Source organism: Pogona vitticeps, chromosome 5 (genome assembly GCF_051106095.1).
Source record: "Pogona vitticeps strain Pit_001003342236 chromosome 5, PviZW2.1, whole genome shotgun sequence".
In the NCBI taxonomy this organism is placed as follows: Eukaryota; Metazoa; Chordata; class Lepidosauria; order Squamata; family Agamidae; genus Pogona; species Pogona vitticeps.
Window position 1 is genome coordinate 126851357 of NC_135787.1, and position 17555 is coordinate 126868911.

The following is a 17555-nucleotide window of genomic DNA, read 5'->3' on the forward strand; positions in this document are numbered from 1 at the left end:
CTCCCCCCCATATCCCCCCTTTACCTTCTGTATCCCCTACCTTATCCTAAATTGTTAAAAAAAAAGAATGCCTAGCTGAGCTTGCTTTATATTTGTTTTTGCTGTCAACCTCAATGTCTAGAAATGTGCATTTTGGTAACAGGCTCAGCTAATCTTTTGGCTGTACTTTTTCTTAAAATGTGAAGTCCTATAACACCTTATTGCAGGGAAGAAATCATGTTGGCCTGTTAAATATGTTGTGCAAAGGCTTACATTCTAGGATCAAGATTTAGCACATAGGCTATCACAACTGAGCCCTAGAGATAACAGTGAAAAGTATGGTCAGCAAATCCATTTACAGTCTTTTCAGATGCACTTCAAAGTCAGACATTTACTTGTCCTAATTCAAGTCTTTATCCGCATGTCCTTAGGATCAGGATGGTCTTGTCACTCTAGGGGACCGATTAATTTTGTTATGTGGAGCAAATGAATTTTCATAGTTCATATGAATGCTGTTTGATCCATAACAAGTCTGTCTTATTCCACACAGTATCAAATTACTGCAGCCTATATAGCCATAATCAGGGGAGACAGAAGGGAACAGTGATTCTTGAAAGTTACTGTCTGAGTACACTATCTTCTCACAGAGAGTAGATACAACCTTATTTCATTCTCCCAAGTTTATGCACAGGCAAAAAAAACTTGGTTGCCTGATGCCTATCAGCTATAACTATTAGCTCGGCTGCAGTGGTGAAATATTCATGAGTGCACAGGTCCTCTGATTTGGTTTGGATGCTGAATCAGTACTTTAGATTGGGACTCCAGTTTGGAGGGATCCAGACTTTCCCTAATCTGAAGTGGATTGTGAATATGAATGGCAATTTGGAAATTGAAAGCTCCATGCCTCCCATTCACTTGGATGGGGAAACTCAGCTGACTATAACTTGGAATGGGCATGCTTGATCATGTGGTGGATCACAAAGACACGATTCACTGCACATGTTGCTTTGTGGTGAATGCATTCCAGACCCAGCATAGTGTGGAAATGGGAAGGAAAGGTTAAGGGGATTTAGGTAGTGTTCTGTGTCTACATTCTGACTATGCTTGAGACAGCCCACTTACAGCAGCAGCAAGTTTGCCAGACAGAGGATCCCAACCAAGGCAAGGCAGAGTTCAAGTGGAAGATGGAAGAAACTCCTCCTAACCAAAGAAAAACAAAGAAGAAACCTCCTGTGGTAAAATGTGAGCGTAATAACTCGAAGCTCAGACAAGAATGCAGGCTCTCGATGATCTTGCACACATACACAGTTCTAAAGAAACCAAGTCTAAACAAGCCAGTGCAGGACCCATCCTAAAACGGCTAGCAGAAATGTGACATGCAAGATAATACAATTCCTTAGTGACCTCACACAGGGATTGTCTCTGTGCTTTCAGTGATTAGAGAGTGTGGGAGAAATCAGCAGGCAGTCAACAAAGCCCCAACTTTATCTCATGCCACCTCTGTGTGATATTATGGAGTCTTTCTGCCTGGCCCACTAGTTCCCTTTTGTTGTTTTTCTGTGCATCTTTATGCGTTTTTACTCCTTGTACATCTTTGTATCTTTATAATCTTTCAAGTCTCAAATTTTTCCAGCTTGCTTTGAGGTCACCTTGATGTACTTTGGACCCGAACCAGGGAGAGAGTAAATGGGCCAGCCTGTTATTTAAAAGAAAGAGAGGAAGACGGGTGTAGGAGGAAATGAACTGAAGCTTAAGAAGTTTGGGCTATAGGTGAATAAGCAACAGATTGGACAATGAAAAAGTGGGAGCACAATAAGGTGCAAAGTCTGCCTGTCTCTTATCTTCTATAGCCACTTGAAGGCAAACAGCGTAAGTGTTCCATATATGTGTAAGTGTGTTGCGCATTTATTTACTTCCAGCAAGCAAGTGGATGGAAAGAAACAGACAAGTAACAGATGTTTGGGATTGGTGTGGCTCTAAAAGGAGGTAGGCAGGACACATAAGAGAAGGCTTTATATCTCACTGTGAATTAAAAAACGAACAAAATGTTCAACTCTAAAATTCTCCAAGTTGTATTACCATTTTAAGAATGGCATGTGGTTATTTCATCATGAATAGTGTACTTTGGTAATGCAAATATTTAAATATTTGTGATTTGAGTTTTGAAGTGTATGCATCAAATACTTATTATTGCTTCTTCCCTATAAGAGGCTAATTCTCTCTTGAAGCTTTCCCTCATATGCTTCTCTGCCTACCACTCCCATGTAAGCACTATTAATATGTTATGCACAAACCAAAAGGATCAAAATCTGTAGGGACCAAAGGGCTGTGTGTGGTTTCTCTGACCCAGAGTCACTCTTGCTGCCTATCCCACTCCTGGCCCACAGCTTGGAAGTAGCAAGTTCCAAGTAATGTAAAACTGCTGGAGACCTCAGCGATTTAGGTATGAATTTGATTCACCACTCTGGACTGGAGTCGATGATCCATAGGGTCCCTTCCAGCTCTGCAGGTTATTAATAGCAACAGCAGCAGTACTATTAGCATGAGCACCGCTGGCTCTAGCTATGTCTGCAGGGGCTCTTTCCTCCATTTCTAGATCCATAGATGACACTAAAGGTTATTACAACTGGGGGGGGGATACAAACAAACTTCTACTTGTCTTTGGGACAATATTTTTCACTTCCTTCAGGTCTGAGTTCAAGGACCCTTTGATCAGCATCACTGGGTGGGTCTGAAGTCCTTTCCCCCTAGTGGGGTTCCCCACATGGGGCCTGCAACAAGGAGGGTTTATATGCCCACATTGAGGGCAATGGTGACAAGTAAAGGGGTCCTTGTGCTGCTGTTGTCATCCTCAAATGTAGTTACTTGTAAAAAGTTACTTAGGGGTAAAAAAAAGATGGACCAAATTCATATCTAATAAGTAACATAACAAGCAAGAGCCAAGTAACTTTACATGGTAATGAGCATTGTTTTCTGGTTATTTTCAAAAGTTACATTTTAAGCAATGTTTAAAGGCATCTTCTCAGGAATTTTTCAGTTTTTCATGCTGTTCTCTTATCAAGCCAACTTTAATTTTTTTTTTTAAAACAAGATTAAAAAAAAGTGATGAGAAACCCAAATACCCTCCCAATGAATTGCTTCTTTAAACAAGTGACAATCAGTTTCATTTCTTTGCAACAATCCATAAAGAATTATGTTTACTACCATGTTTCCCCGAAAATAAGACCTAATCTGAAAATAATCCCTAGTGTGATTTTTCAGAATGCTCGTAATATAGGCCCTACCCCCCAAATAAGTCCTAGTTAAGTAAAACCCCACCCTCCACCATTGTGGAGCAGCGAGAAGATGACATGATTATAAAATAAAAGAACCCCTGAAAATAAGCCCTAATGCATTTTTGGATCAAAAATTAATATAAGACCCTGTCTTATTTTTGGGGAAACATGGTAATTACTTTCAAATGGTTATTTGAAGGATAGCTCAGTATGTTAGGTATTTAGCTGTGGACCCAGAGTTTGGGAGTTTGATTCCCCACTGTTTTTCCTAGGAGAAGAACTAGCTTGTACAGTTTTGGGCAAATTGCACAGTCACAGGTTACCCTTAGGAGTAGGGAATGATAAATCTCTTCTGAGTATTCTCTACTTTAAAAACCCTGAAAAGGGTTGTCATAGGCTGGAATCAACTTGATGACATGTTATTGTTGTTGTTATTCTAACACTGTAACTTTTCAGTGTTGCCCTGACCCTCCTGTCTGGAGTGCGAAGGACCAAGAAACTCTTCTACATGCATTTACTTAGACATAAGCAGAGAGGGTCAGCCCAAGATGTCCACAAGAGTGCCACCCTCTTTCTCAAGTGTAGGAGAACCAGCTGCACTTTAATGGCATTGGAAGTAAGAAAGGATCCTGAATCATTTGTTGTTGTTGTGTGACCCAAACACTATGAATTAATATCTTCCTCCGTATTTGTAGACCACAGGCTATTTGAGGGGATGCAAAGCAGACTATGTTATCCAAGAGAGATGAGAATGTCCAGAGAATTCTGGAAGAACTGTAGTAGGGTGAGGTATGCTGCTGCACTCCACCAGGTGCCACCTGAGATGGTTACCTCACTCTGCTCTATGGTAGGACTGGCCTTATGAGAAGAATTTTTCATGCTTTTGCTGGCTTACTGTCGGTTTGGAAGCTTCTCCTTACAAATTATATGGGAAATCCCATTGAGACCTTCCTGGTAAATGCAGGAAAATTTGGGGGTGAAGAAGGAGGGTTGAACCTCATGAGGATTTGAGAGGCAGGGCCGAAACATATAGCCCTACAGCCCCTCCACGTATTTTGTAGTTTCTTATTCAGGAATAACAACTGGACAGGGTAGGATCTGTCTGTCTCTGTGTGCGTGTTTGAGTGCACATATGATGTTGTTGAGGATGACACATTCTTGTGCTTCAATAAGCGCCTCTGGAGGGCTGTGCTCTTATTAAGTCTGCACACTGGGCCACAGGTGCACACACAGTAGAGCCAGGTGCTGTTAAGCTCCTCTTGCCAGGATTAGTCTTTTGTGTAAAAACATTGGCAAGAAAACGTGTAACCACTGACTGCTTCATAAAGGATATACATGGAAAGGTGTTAATATCTGTAGTCAGCCAGCAAGAGCAAAGATATATTAATGATTAAAGTACTAAGCCGGAACTTAAAAGCCTAGTGTTAAGTTCTATGCTTTTGCCAATAATAGCTTCTGTGATCTTTGATATATTTTGAAGAGGAGAAGAGAGAAGAACCTCCTCAAGATAAGACATTCCAAAGAATAAAGTTCAGTATCTTACTTTTCATGTCAGAATTTAAAGTGTCTGTTTGGATCGGTTTCTCCATAAAATAGTGTCTGGCTCATTTTCTCCATAAAATAGCATTATCACTGCCTTATCCAAGATAATTTTTGCTGTATGGAGCCCCCTGTAGTTCTTGGTTGACACCAGCCCATAAGGTAGCTTTATCAAATCTTTCTTCTTATTGATGCTTTTCTTCCAACTTATTTTAAATCTAGTCTGCAGGGCAATGAATCTAGGGAAGTGGGGCCTTTATTTGAGGAGCAAGGACTTTGTTGTACACATTATATACAGTGGGAGGTATACTGTGGGAGATGTGGAACCAAATGGGAAAGCAGGAAGTATGGACTACTCAGAAATCTCCCACTACAATTCACTATCCCTCAGAGAAAACTCTCCCTCCCCCCAATTCTCCACAATGAAGATTTCACAATGACATTTCTGAGATTTGGTTTAAGAAGGGTGGATTGTTTATAGTGGCAAACTCAAGTATTTTGGTGTAGTACACTGAGCTTACCTTCTGAGAGACTCCGTAAATAAAATGGGTGGGATATTGGGCTTTTTGTGTCCCAAATCATGGGGACGAGTGAGGTCAAATCAATGAAGTCAGATCAAGATCTTCCACTCTGCTATACTGTACTTCATTTCATATCAGTCAGTTTAATATAATAAGGGGAACTGGGTGCCTGCAGTAAACTTATTTAACTGTCTCCCCCAATGTCAGGGTGTGGTATTAGCAAGTATCATCCTGCACTGTACTTGCAGGTATGGGAACATACACATTCTCTTTCTGCTTCTCTTTCTGTCTATATTTGTTTGTCCTCCACTTTCTTGTAAATGTCACAATAAAATGATGGAATTTATAGAAAGCTGTGTGAGGTTCTTGACAGCTTCTGTACACTGAAGACTATTTGTGATATTCTGGAAAGCCAGCAAATGGACTACAAATTTTCACTTTCTTTATTTTATACAAAAGAGGTCTGATGCCAGTGTGAGAGAATCATGCCATCCCAATTATGAAGCATTACATTTATTATATAGTTAATAATTCAGTGAAGCAGCAAAACATAAAGTGGTTTTTAAAATGTTTGCCTAATGGTAGCTTAAGTATACAGTATTTCCCAGTTATATATTTTCGTTGACTTTTAATGACACACACTTTTAATATGTTGGTTTTTGTTTTGTTTTTATTGTGGTCTGATGTTTGTACTGAGATAATAGCTATGGGTTCTCCAATAAATTAATCGCCTCCATTTTTTAAAAAAAAAAATACAGGAACTACTAAGTGAAATACCATTAATGTAAGTCAGTAAAGTTGACTGTTTCTAATTTAGTTTGATGGTGTGTATACTAGTATTTCATAGGAAAGCCTGTGGCACAGTAGATTGACTGTATGATTCCCGTGCATTAAGAACATTTTTAAAAACACTGCATCAACCTAAAGCTGACTTAATTAGAACATATGTATTTATTATACATTTGAAAATATTTGATTCATTACTTGCCTTTCTTTCCCCTTTAATACTTGTCTCCAAGTGTTTAAGTGTTAACATTTGCTGTTTTTGTAATTGCAAAGATTGGCTGAGGCCACATACCACACATACACACAAAAAAAGGTAAGAAAGCCATATGAAAATAATAACAAGTAATACCTTCATCTAAAAGACAGGTTTGTCATAAAAAGTGTAGTTCTATCATTGATGTAGCAGAAGGGCTTTTCCTATGTATGGATCCCTCAGTGTTGCAGTGCATCTCTGTTAACCACCACTGGGTTTCTGTTTGTGCCTGTAGATCCATTGGCCATAATCTGTGAGTGGTGGTCTTTTTCTCCTTCTTCTTCCAATATTTTCATCAACATATGAACCTGCTGATGCTGGCCATCACATCTCTCCCCACTTTTAAACATTTGTAGACTGTAGCTTCATCCTCAACTGTACATTTTTTTAAAGAGACTCCTCCCTTCTACTGCTTGATGAAGTCGGTGGCATAGCAACTGTTGGTAGGTGAAGAAAACAATGGGAGAGAGTGAGCGGAAGAAGTGGTCAAGTTGATGTGGGCTGTTGGTACACAATTTTGTCTAGGTTTTTCTCAGAAGTGAATGCTTAAAGGAGAGGAAACATGAATGGGTTCATTTTTGCATTGATTTGGGAAACAAATGTAATGGATAGACATCCATGCAATTCACAAACCCTTTAAATTTCATTGCACTGGAGTGTACTGAGGACTGTTATAGTCAGTTTTTAACAACAAAGGAAAATGCAAAATACTATATGTCTCTTTCCCCCAGTGGAAGATTTAGCTAACTCTGTTTCTCATTCCATAGGCAGTTTCAGCTTCAATGACTCTATAATTTCTGTCAAAATGATTAGTTAGACGTTTCCATCCAAAAGATTTGACATTACCACTGATCAGTTTTTTTTAAAAAAATGTGCCAAAGTACACACTAGAACCTTGAAAAAGTGCATTGTCTTTCACTTTTTGTTGTATTTAAAGGGAAGCTGAAAACTCAAATGTCTCACTGTGGCTTTTTGGCAATGGGCCCATTTCTGTGATGTTGTAGCAGTAAGAAATACTGTACAGTGTAGACATTCTGAGTGAACCAATACCCACACCCCATCTATTCTTTTCCTTTCCCACACAGCCAATGAGCTCCTGAAGCTGGCATCTCAGTTAGGGAAAATAAGTGAGGAAGTGAAGCACACTGAGCCATACATTTGATGAGTGCCCTTCAAGACAGCAACTCAATGGGAAGCTATCTGTGTTTCCCTCCTATTTCCCCCCATGAAATTCTCCCATACGCTTCCTTTCCCTTTTCCTCAAGGTAATGTGAACATTACAGAGGTTACAGGGAATGGGCAGAGCCCCACTGGAGGCCTTTGTATGGGAAGGAACTGCAAATCAAACATGGTCAAAAATATCTTACCAACATTCTTTCACCATATATATTTTTTTGGGGGGGGGGGAGTTTGTTTGTTTGTTTGGCTATGTAAAGGCTAACAAGGTTTGGTGGGGTTTTTGGCACATTTTCTTCTTCTTTCTTTTGTTAGCTGTAACCCACCTTCTCAGCTGCAACAGTTCTTTCACATTAGAAAACTGAATGTATGTATTCTAAAAAGTAACTCAAGATGGCCTTCTTATATCCCCTGTTGCAGGACTGGAGCAAACCAAAGTTCATTTCTTTGTCTTGGAAAAAAAGATCTATGCCTGTGTAATGAAGCCCACATGTCAAGAATTTACTCTTTTAAAAATTAAGCATAACCAACAGTAATTAACAGCTGATATTTTAAAGTAACTTAATCAAGGACTGTCAATTGCTTAAATTTTTGCTTATTCTCGGATGCCAATGTGTTTCTTTAAAAAAAGCACGATCTTCAACACAAGCACATTAACTGATAATTCTTCATTTGTTTAGCAATTACTTTTACAACAGAATGTGACATTTGCTGAGTTCCTCACAACATCTTTTTCATTTCTGTTGGGATGTCACTAGCAAATGTCATTCATAACATACAGGGTCATCCAAATGTTAGTAGAACTTCAAACTGGAGCTCTGAAAACTTGTGAATTCTTCCCTCCTATCCATGAAACAGGCGATGCAAGGTGTACTAAAATAATCTTAGGACTGAGGAGCTGGAAAGGGACCCTGTGGGTCAGCAAGGGGACAAAGTGGGGAACTGAACTCCCAGACATACCTAAGTCACTGAGCTATACACATAATCATGACTGGAATTATGTATCTCTCCACTGTTTTTGAATGTAATGCTAACAAACATACTTCTAAATGTTAGATTTATTTTATCTCAAACAGGAACAGTATCAAAAGCCATACTGAAACAGAGAGGAATATTTATCTTTAACCCACAAGTTAAAGTGTTGCGGGACTGCTTCAGCATCGACTATGCTCAGTAGGTCTAGGGGGAGTTTCATCCCAACAACTTGTGGGGGAGGGATATGATCACATTCCTGACCTAAATAGAAACAGCTATGGGGTTCTTAAACAGTAATGTGGGCAAATGCCTAGGAATACTGCTGAAGTGAATAAAAGAACAATGGTGTCCGCTTGTTTTTTATTTCTCATATATGGAATAATGCTTACATAGCAGTTCAGAAACAGTTTGTGCCATCCAGAATCTCTCCCCCCCCTTTTTCCCCCATTTTGGAGCTTCTCATTCATTGCTGTATTTCTGCACATACACAGCTAGAGTAGTTGGTGAGAAGTTATGTTGCATCTGAAAAACATAAGAAGCAGCTCTGAGTTAAGGCAGCAGTTCTTCTTTTTTAAGGTTCTGATTGAATTCTGACCTATGTTAGGAAGTGCTGTACTGAATGCAAAACGGAAGATGGGAAGGAGCTGAAATGCATCAATCCTAGCCAGCTGCTAATAAATAATTTCTAAATTCACAGTCTGTACGTTATACTATGCATCAAATAGTTAGATGCAGCACACAGGAAGGCACCTATTAATTTAAACCCACACATTCCAGAACCAAGTAAAACACAGACTATGGTAATGCATACATTAGTACATAGCAGTCATGAACCCAAGTAGTTATGTTGGGAGCAGGTATACCACCAGCAGAAGCAACCTCTGGCACCTGAGAAATTAACATTTTCTACTACTTTCTCTTCACACTGTTACTGGATTGGGTGAGAATTAGAGTCATAAAATCATAGAATGGTAGAGCTGGAAGGGACCTTAAGTAGTCCTACTCCTGTTGAGGAAGGAAGTCCACAGCTAAAGCATTTCCAACAGATGGACATCTAATCATTAGGAAATCCATGCTAAAGTTTGTCAGAAATCTCCTCTATTATAATTTGAATCCCATCATTTATGTCCTCTTCCCTTAATCATGGAAAACAGGTTTGCTTAACCTTCTATTTGGTGGTCTTTTAAATTTTTGAAGATGGTTATCATGTCACATCTTAACCTTGTCTTCTTCAGACTGAAGATAAGCAGCTCTAGCAACCATTCTTCAGCTGTTCTCAGATGATTTATCATCCTGGTTTCCATCCTCCAGTTACATTCTAGCTTGTCTGGTTTGTTGACATCTTTCTTAAACTGAAGTGTCCAGAGCTGGTGATGTTTAACCAAAACAGTATAAGATGTTAATGTTCCTTTCCATTCTGGACACCGCATGTTTGTTAATGCAGCCTATAACTGCTTGAGTTTCCTTCGCTGCTGTATCACACTGTTAACTCAAATTCTGCATGTGGTTTACTAGGATCTCCTTCCCCCAAATCCTTTTCACATGTACTTCTTCTGACAAGCCAGATCTTACCCATTCTTTATCAATGCCTCTGATTTTTCATTCCTAAATACGGAACATGTATGCCTTTTGAAACTCATTTTGTTTGTTTTGACCCTATTTTCCAATCTGTTATGGTAATCTGAAGATGATTCGGTCTTATGTAGTATTAGACATCAGTTTAGTATCATCCATAGATTTAATGAGGATCCCCTCTTCCTTTGGTCCTTTATAAAGATGCTGAACAAAATTGGGGCCTGGAGAGATTCCATCTAACTAGGCAGGAAAATATCTGATTCTGCTTGATTCTGGAAGGCCTAGAGCAGTGGTTCCCAACTTGGGTGATCCAGGTGTTCTTGGATGACAACTTCTGGAAACCCGGGCAGCACAACTAGTGGTGAGGGCTTCTGGGAGAACACCTGGGTCACCCAAGATTGGGAACCACTGACTTGGAGGATGGCTTATTCTCCACCGTGGTCACCACAGAACCTTCAGAGAGCAACAGTTAAAATGGACACAGCAATAGCAGTGTTGTGTAAAGTAACTTTCCAGAGCCAGGGCCCTTACAGATATTTTGGCCTACATGTTCCAGAGTTCTTGACCACTGCCAGTACTGAGAGAGAGACTGAGAGAGAGAGAGAGAGAGATGGGACGTGCAAGCCAAAACAGATGTGTGGGGGGTTTGAGAAGCTGTTTCAAGGCCTAATGGATAGACAATTTTTATCATTATTCTTTTCTAGAATATTCAGATTGCTACCACCCTTAAAAATAATACATATTATTTCGCATATCAGTACAGTGCTTCTTGTGAGGCAGAAGACAGTATAATGTATGTGTCCTCATGTAGGCAAAGAGAGAAAGATATGCTTACCCAAAATCTTCTTTATATTCTCAGATGAATACAGATACTATATAAACACACTCTCACGCAAACACGCAGTCATTTGTGTAATGTAGTAGATAGAGTCTTGGACCAGGACTCAAGAGAAATGGATTCAAATGTCTTCTTGGCCATGGAGACACATTCCTTAAAACAAAACAAACAAACAAAAAAACACTAATGAGTTTCCATAAGTTGGAACTGACTGAATGGCATACAACATAGTCCCAAGAAAACCACCCTGCAAGAAATGTAGGAAGAAATTGCAAATGTTCTGCAACTTTTGTGTGAAACTGTGCATAACATAGTTTCTTCAAATTACTGCCAAGAGTTTGAAAGTTAGAGATATGTTCTAAATTAATTTTGAAACATTATAGCTGAAATTCTTAGTATTTGATAAACTGGGTTCAGGATTCTACTCCCAACACTGCCCGCATTTGTTTTTGTGCAATTGTAGATGCTACATGTAAACCATTTGCTGTTTGAACCCCCAAATGTAGTGAGCCAGGGTTCTTGGTTGTTGTTTTGTTTTTGTTAAGTGAATATCTAATTTTTCAGAATGTCACAGTACCACAGAATGTAAAGGACACCTTTCATTCATGGGCACCACAGTTCTGTGAAAAGTAATGTATGCCCTTTAGATCAAATTGCAAGCTGTGAAGGATCTATTAGTTTTGGAAATTCGATTTGCTAAATGTACAGCCATCTCTACTGTAGCAGAGAGGTGCAATAGTAGAACTTTGTGTTAAGCTTAAAAGCATTGAATCATAGCATTGCAGAGCTGGAAGGGATCCCAAGCGTTACGGAGCCCAGCCCCCTGATAAAGCAGAAAATCCACCACTAAAACATCCCTGACAAAAGGCCATCCATCCTCTGTTTAAAAACCTCCAAAGAAGAAGAGTCTACCATTCTCTAAGGTAGATAGTTCCATTGTTGAACAACCCTTACTATCTCAAAGGTTCTTCCTCATGTTTACTCTAATTCTTTGAATTTAGAATAATTCTTTTGAATTACTTAATTATCAAGGTCATCCTGTATAGCTCTACAGACCAGCCAAAATTGGTCAACCTCCATCTCAAACTACATGTTGATTTGCATATTATTGCCAGATTGTGTATCTACTACCTTGCAGTATACAGTAGGACTGTGGTATTCCCATCAAATGTGGTATCTCATGCATCCCCACCAAATACGCCTGTAATACCAATGGGATAATCAAATGAGGAGTCCCAAACAGACAATGTGTGTGTTGCTTGTTGTTGTTGGGGGATATGCACCAGTGACATATGCATAGCCTATTTGGATGAGAGAGGGAGAAGTCAAAATATACATGTGGTTGTTGTGCTGAATGAGAAGGCAGGGACTAGAAGTAGAATAGTGAAAGAGGAATTAGAAATATTTATTTATTTATTTATTTATTTATTTATTTATTTATTTATTTATTTATTTATTTATTTATTTATTTATATCCTGCCCATCTAGTCGTTCGACTACTCTGGGCGACGTACACCATATAAAATAAACAATTAAAATAGCATCATTATCAAGATTAAAAAGCCATTCAAGATGAAAAAATAAAGAAAGAAGATAGATCAAAAAGTGCCCAGAGGGAAGGCCTCCTTCAGAAACACTGAAACAGAAACACTGTTATGCCCTCTGTCTCTTCTATTGGACACAAGTCTACAGAAAACCCACCCACACAGACTGGTACCTACACAAAAACTCCAACCACCACCCACGACAAAAAAGAGGCATAATCAAAATACTGGTAGACTGTGCAAATCGGAACTGTGAAGCTCAGTTTCTCAGCATCGAACTCCACCATCTGAATTGGGCCCTACAGGTGAATGGTTATTCCAAGAATGAAATCGAAAGAGCCATCAAACCAAGGAAACAACACCAAACTGAAGAAGAAAAACAGCCACCCACAAACGAAGTATTTCTGCCATACATCAAAGGGGTCATGGACCGCATGGGGAAACTTTTGAAAAAGCACAACGTGCAAACAGTATTCAGACCCACAACAAAAATACAACAAATGTTACGGTCAGCAAAGGACAAAAGAGACCCCCTCAGCACTGCAGGAGTATACCGGATACCTTGAAGTTATGGACAGGTATATATTGGAACCACAAAACGCAGCATTCACACCAGAATCAAAGAACATGAGAGACACTGCAGACTAAAACAACCGGAAAAATTGGCAGTAGCTGAACATACCCTAAAACAAGCCAGACATGAAATTGTATTTAAAAATACTGAAGTACTGGCCAACACCAGCAATCATTATGTTAGACTGCATAGGGAAGCCATTGAAATCCACAAACATCAACAGAGCTTCAACAAAAAAGAAGTTTAAAACTCAACAAGGCCTGGCTCCCAGCACTGAAAAATACAGCCTGCAAAAGGTCAACAAACTCTGCCCATAGACAGAGTAGACTATGTCTAGACGGGTGGCATATAAATAAATAAATAAATAAATAAATAAATAAATAAATAAATAAATAAATAAATAAATAAATAAATAAATAAATAAATAAATAAATAAATAAATAAATAAATAAATAAATACTCAGCCACAAGGACCAGGGATCACTGCATACAAAAGACCAGCTAATGACACCCATCAATCACAGTGATGGATCATCTCTCCCCCTTATCACAACAATACATCCACAACAAAAAACACACTAATCACCCAATCCCCTGAAAAGGACAAAAGCTGTCCCCACAGCTATAAATACTTAAGTATCCAACAAACTGCAACAGAGCACAGTCAGAGTTCTGACTCCTGTCCTCTGAAGATGCCAGCCACAGAGACTGGTGAAACGTTAGGAAGAACCATCTTCAGAACACAGCCAAAGAGCCCAAAAAACCCACAACAACCATCAAACACTGCTTTTGTTTTGACCTTGATCTGAATAGGGCCACTGTGATGGATATCATCAAATCACAAATTGTGATAAATTCATGTTATTGGGAAGATAGAGAAAGAGCATGTATTGAGTACTAGGAGTGCCACAGAGCACAGAAGGGGGACAGAAAAAAAAATGCAAGAATCCAATTTGGCATGATGGGCTTGATAGTATATACCATTTAATTAATAATTGTGATCCTCGTGTTTCCACTAATCCAAGGGTTTGTCAATTTTTTCCTGGTCCTACAGTATAAGCAGTGTAGGAATGGGCTCAGGAGGGCTGATCTCCCTGCCTTGATCTCATAATTTAGCTGATTTCCATAAAGTCATTGTGAACATAAATTAGGTAGAAATTTAAACTTATTAAGTACAGAGTCAGAGTGGTACACATCCAGGTTTGGTGCTGAATTGGGATATAGGAGATCTATGTTTGTATGTCCACCCTAGCCATACTCCTTCAGCCTGATCCACCTTACATGGTTACTATGGAGATAATGGATGAAAGGAGTGCTACATAAATGGGCAAGTGGGCAAACAGAAATGGCTACAGAGTTTACAGTTGTGTTTCATCTGCAGATGTCTTCATACACCTGCTATGGTTTTTTCTAACCTCCCACTTCCTTGTTGAGTTGTCTTTGACTTAATCTTGCCTCATTGGAAGTTCTGTGAGTAAATGCCCTGGGAAATTAAACTCCTGAGTGTGCAAGAGGAAAAGATGCCACATCTACAGCTTGTTGCGGAGGTCAGCAGTTCTGTGGGCAGGTGGAAGATCCAGCCATATTATACTTACCATTGCAAAAGAGTTTGAGAAGGTCGAAAGTTACACCAGGTGCTTCTGCTCAAGTTTAATTGCTCAGCTTAAGAGAAGGCTTTTTCTTCTGCCCTCTTCCCTTGCACTTGTGAATAAGCATGAATCAGTTCTGAAGGTATTTAAGGTAATTTATGCTTTTAGAAAATATTGATGCATATCCAAGATTGACCAGCAGAGTGCATTATAAAAGTAAAAAAAAAAAATACAAAAGCAAGTCTCAGATTCACCTGTAGGAATGGAATGACTGGTGATCTTCCATTTAGATCTCCATCAAAAGAGGCTTTCTGACACTTAAGGGAGACCTAATTGGTTATTGCAGTGTGTATTGTCCAGAGTTTGGGAATGACAGGGCTTTGGACTGATAAGTCTTGTAATTCTCCAGCTAGGGTGGCCCCTGCTCATGCTAGCTGAGAGATTCTGGGAGTTACAGCCCAGAAAAGTAACTTTTGCAGGCTCTTGCATTCTTCTGAATCTAAATCCACATTTGTGGGGGGGGGGGTTTGCTGAGGGTACGTATCCTCAAACAAATATGTAGCTGGTGGGTAGGATGTGAGCCTGCAAGGAAGATGATACAAAGCACACTCTGTGTGCGTCTGTGAGTGTTTACCAGAGTATGGGAGGCCACAAGTTGTCTGTGAAAAGCTTAGAATTATAGAGTTGTAGGGGGGCGTGTAGGCAATCTAATCCAGCCCCACTCCTACTGCAGGAAATAAAGAATTAAAACATCCTCAATGGAGAATGGCATGATTTGGATGTCAAACCATTTTCCATACTGCCGATGTACTTGTTTCTGTGTAGTGCTGAAAAAAATCCACTAGGATTTTTTTTTCATTAAAAATCTGTGAATCACTGATCAAATTTGATAGGGACTTAATGAAAAAGAACAATCACCACCTGTCTTCTGCTGCCTCAGCAGCATTTCTTTAAGGTTCCTGTTCATTTCTGTGCTTTGTTCAACCCCACCTCACCTGGAAGAATCGCATTACTTGAAACAGAAGAGAGAGACCTTGGCAGCTCCAGGATAGGGTGATATAAAGGCAGATTATTATACGGCATCTGTTCCTTACTGTGAAAGATTGTATTTGCTGGTGCTGAAACAAATCTGGATTAAGGGAAAAGCTGAGCATGTATTTGGCTGTTGAAGATTTGCTAACTTTGAAATAGATAGCAAGTAACCAAGCATATTTAATCTAAATGCATTGAAGCAATCTCAGGCTATGATCATGCTGTAAATTCAAACTGATTTCTGTTCAGACTTTTAAAAAATCAGGTACAAGTCATGTGGTATTTAAACTGGTAGCCATGTTTACATGTACTGAATAGAAAGTAATTTATTTCTGGAGATTTAAACTGGATTTGGTTTCTACACTGCTAACACAGGCTCATTTGAATTGATTTTAAAAGCAAAGTAAAAAGCCTCTGCTGGTCAGTTGAAAAAAAATCGCTTTGCATCCTATATGAATCAGTTTCATGCTTGCGTCGTGTGAATGACAAAAATCTAAATTGATTTAAATGACACTTAAATGTCCCTATTTCCAGAGTGACCACAACCTCAGCTTGCCAATTAAAGAACAACAGTCTATTTATTCTGTTCTGTAAATAATTTCTGTAACATGTAATCTAGTTTCATTTATCTTGTCTTTAGTTCACTGAGTTAGGTATCTGCGGAGTCAGATGTTGGGAGTTCCGTTCCCCACTAAGCATCTGAGAAGAGCCAGGCTGTGTAACCTTGGGCAAGTTCAACAGTGCCAAGATGCTCCTAGAAGAAGGGAATGGTAAACCACTGTTGAGCATTCTCTACCTAGAAAACCTGCAGTTGTCAAACCTACAGTTCAATGCATTCCAATGGGGGAGAAAAAAATTCATCAAAAATTAAGGAAGAGTCAGAACAAAGCCAAATTAAGTTTGCAAAGGTTTTACAAGGTGCACTAACGATTCCAAGCATTTAAAACTGTTTTTGAACATTTTAAGACACTTTAAAAATAGCAAAAACGGACATCATTAAGCGAAACAGGGGGACCTAAACTGTCATCGCTAAGCGAGGCAAGGTCCCGAACATCGCTGTGCGAAATTTCCCCATAGGGAACATCACTAAACAGAGTGCAAAATCGCTCCAAAAACCTCATTGCTGAGCAAATACATCATTAAATGAGGCAATCACTAAGCGAGGCACCACTGTACTGTGTTTCTTCTGTTTTGCTACAGAATATAGGTTGATATCCTATTGGTGTTTGTGTAAGGTTCACATAATTTGCTGTGGCTAATTAATTAAGTGCAGAGTTGCATCTTGGTTGTACAATAGGGTGTGTGATCAGTCATGCTGTTGATGTGATGCCGAGGCACACCTCGGCATCACATCAATTACACACAATTAGCTGTGGCAAGTTATATAAATCTTATGTGGACCTGAAAAGGCTATTTACCTATATCATTTTTTCCAGACATTACAGAGCATGAATCACAAATATAAAAGAAAAGCACTGAAACCGTATCTGCATTGGCAAAGAAGTGCTTGAAGGAAATTTACAAAAAATGCATCCTCTTCCAGGATAACATCTGGAATAATCTGGGATTCATTGGATACAGACCTGACATTCAACAGCACCAGATTTAGAGTGGAGGGATGGCTGGTCTGACTACCTTGAGTCTGATGGTTGGTTACAGTGCCAGAACAGTGAACAGCCTTAAAATAGCTGTTTACCGTTCTTCTTCAGCGAGTAGGAACTGTGTGCGGTTCCAACACCATATCTCCCTCCACCCATAATCAGTCTGATATTCAAAGGACAGGCCCTCCACTCCATGTCAAACAAGAGAAAGAAAAAAAACCCCAGAGAAATTACAAATTAATAAAACAAAATACAACAATATTCAATTTAGCAAAATTAAATTAAACCACAACATAAA

The 17555-nt window shown here is 39.2% G+C and overlaps 1 protein-coding gene across 10 annotated transcripts in view; it reads left to right on the forward strand.

Moving 5' to 3' along the window:
• GRM8 (glutamate metabotropic receptor 8) overlaps positions 1-17555 on the forward strand; it is a 643193-nt gene that overhangs the window by 90055 nt on the left and 535583 nt on the right. The window lies entirely within an intron of this gene.